Consider the following 3,015-nt stretch of genomic DNA (forward strand, 5'->3'; position numbering starts at 1 on the left):
CCTGGGGGCATCTGGGGGCACCTGGGGGCACCTGGGGGCATCTGGGGGCACCTGGGGGCACCTGGGGGCATCTGGGGGCACCTGGGGGCAGCTGGGGGCATCTGGGGGCACCTGGGGGCACCTGGGGGCAGCTGGGTATCCCTACAGACACCTGGGCACACCTGGGGGCACCTGGGCACACCTGGGGGCACCTGGGGGCACCCAGGACACACCTGGGCACACCTGGGGGCACCTGGGCATCCCTACAGACACCTGGGCACACCTGGGAGCACCTGGGGACACCTAAGACACACCTGGGAGCACCTGGGGGCACCTGGGGGCATCTGGGTATCCCTACAGACACCTGGGCACACCTGGGGGTACCTGGGAGCACCAGGGGGCATCTGGGGGCACCTGGGTACACCTGGGGACGCCTGGGAGCACCTGGGGGCATCTGGGTATCCCTACAGACACCTGGGCACACCTGGGGGCACCTGGAAGCACCTGGGCACACCTGGAGGCACCTGAGACACACCTGGGTGCACCTGGGGGCACCTGGGCATCCCTACAGACACCTGGGCACACCCGGGCACACCTGGGGGCACCTGGGACACACCTGGGCACACCTGGGGACACCTGGGGGCACCTGGGGGCATCTGGGTATCCCTACAGACACCTGGGAGCACCTGGGGGTACCTGGGGGCACCTGGGGGCACCTGGGTATCCCTACAGACATCTGGGGACACCTGGGGGCATTTGGGCACACCTGGGCACACCTGGGGGCACCTGAGGGCATCTGGGAGACACCAGGGTGTCCCTACAGACACACCTGGGCACACCTGGGACACACCTGGGATCACCTGGGGTCACCTGAGACACACCTGGGCACACCTGGAGTCACTTGGGACACACCTGGGGCACACCTGGGGTCACTTAGGGCACACCTGGGACACACCTGGGGTCACCTGGGGACACCTGGGACACACCTGGGGGCACCTGGGACACACCTGGGACACACCTGGGGCACACCTGGAGTCACCTGGGACACACCTGGGGTCACCTGGGGGCACCTAAGACACACCTGGGCACACCTGGGGTCACCTGGGACACCCCTGGGCACACCTGGGGTCACTTAGGGCACACCTGGGACACACCTGGGATCACCTGGGGTTACCTGGACACACCTGGGTCACCTGGGGCACACCTGGGATCACCTGGGACATACCTGGGGTCACTTAGGGCACACCTGGACACACCTGGGACACACCTGGGGTTACCTGGGCACACCTGTGCCCCCCCCGTGCCCGCTCACCTTCCTCTTGTGCAGCTCGAGGGCCTGCGAGCGCAGGGCCAGCTCCTTCTCCACGGCCCCCAGGGCGTTTGGGAGCCCCTGCTCCTTCTCCTCCAGCTTCTGCACCACCTGCAGCTGCGCCTCCACCTGGTAATTAGCCTTAATTAGCCTAATTAGGACTTTATTAATCATTATTCGACCATTGTTTGCAGAAATTAGGGAGTTATTAGGGAGTTATTAGGGAATTATTAGGGCTAATTAGGGATTTGGGAGGCCCAGCTCCTTCTCCTCCAGCTTCTGCACCACCTGCAGCTGCGCCTCCACCTGGTAATTAGCCTTAATTAGACTAATTAGGGCCTCATTAGTCATTATTCAGTCATTATTTGGAGAAATTAGGGAGTTATTAGGGAATTATTAGGGAATTATTAGGGCTAATAAGGGATTTAAGGGTCTCAACTCCTTCTCCTCCACCACCTGCAGCTGTGCCTGTCCCTCGAAAAGGTGTTAAGTAGCGTTAATTAGGCTAATTAGGGCTTTATTAGCCAGTATTTGGCTGTTATTTGGAGAAATTAAAGAATTATTAGGAAGCTATTAGGGAATTATTAGGGAATTATTAGGGTTAATAAGGGATTTGGGAGCCCCTGCTCCTTCTCCTCCAGCTTCTGCACCACCTGCAGCTGCGCCTCCACCTGGTAATTAGCCTTAATTAGCCTAATTAGGACTTTATTAACCATCATTAGACCATTGTTTGCAGAAATTAGGGAGTTATTAGGGAATTATTAGGGAATTATTAGGGCTAATAAGGGCTTTGGGAGCCCCTGCTCCTTCTCCTCCAGCTTCTGCACCACCTGCAGCTGCGCCTCCCCCTGGTAATTAGCCTTAATTAGCCTCATTAAGGCTTCATTAGCCAGTATTCTATTAATTGCTATTAATGGCTATTCAACCTCTATTAATCACTCTTAAATGACTATTAATGGCTATTAAACCTCTATTAATCGCTATCAAATGACTATTAACGGCTATTAAACCTTAATTAGCGACTATTAAGGGCTATTAAACCTCTATTAATCGCTATTAAATGACTATTATTGGCTACTAAAACTTAATTAGCGACTATTAATAGCTATTCAACCTCTATTAATCGCTATCAAGTGACTATTAAGGGCTATTAAACCTTAATTAGCGACTATTAATGGCTATTCAACCTCTATTAATCACTATTAAATGACTATTAATGGCTATTAAACCTTAAATAGCAGCTATTAATGGCTAATAAACATCTATTAATTGCTATTCATGGCTATTCAACCTCTATTAATCGCTATTAAATGACTCTTAATGGCTATTAAACCTCTATTAATCACTATTAAATGACTATAAATGGTTATTAAACCTTAATTAGCAGCTATTAATGGCTAATAAACATCTATTAATTGCTATTCATGGCTATTCAACCTCTATTAATCGCTATTAAGTGACTATTATTGGCTATTAAAACTTAATTAGCGACTATTAATGGCTATTAAACCTCTATTAATCACTATTAAATGACTATTAATGGCTATTAAATCTTAATTAGCGACAATTAATGGCTATTAATCCTCTATTAATCACTATTAAATGACTATTAATGGCTATTAAATCTTAATTAGCGACAATTAATGGCTATTAATCCTCTATTAATCACTATTAAATGACTATTAATGGCTATTAAACCTTAATTAGCGACAATTAATGGCTATTAA

General features: G+C 50.1%; 1 long non-coding RNA gene across 1 annotated transcript; it reads right to left on the reverse strand.

Moving 5' to 3' along the window:
* Positions 1-242: 242 nt before the first annotated feature.
* On the reverse strand, positions 243-665 carry LOC108510195. Its single transcript, XR_001878756.1, has 4 exons — positions 626-665; positions 585-595; positions 504-514; positions 243-293 (listed from the first exon to the last, which is right to left on the reverse strand). It is a non-coding gene; the product is annotated as an uncharacterized LOC108510195 (long non-coding RNA).
* Positions 666-3,015: the final 2,350 nt, after the last annotated feature.

The sequence above is a fragment of the Lepidothrix coronata genome, unplaced genomic scaffold (genome assembly GCF_001604755.1).
Source record: "Lepidothrix coronata isolate B3197 unplaced genomic scaffold, Lepidothrix_coronata-1.0 Scaffold527, whole genome shotgun sequence".
NCBI classification, from domain to species: domain Eukaryota; kingdom Metazoa; phylum Chordata; class Aves; order Passeriformes; family Pipridae; genus Lepidothrix; species Lepidothrix coronata.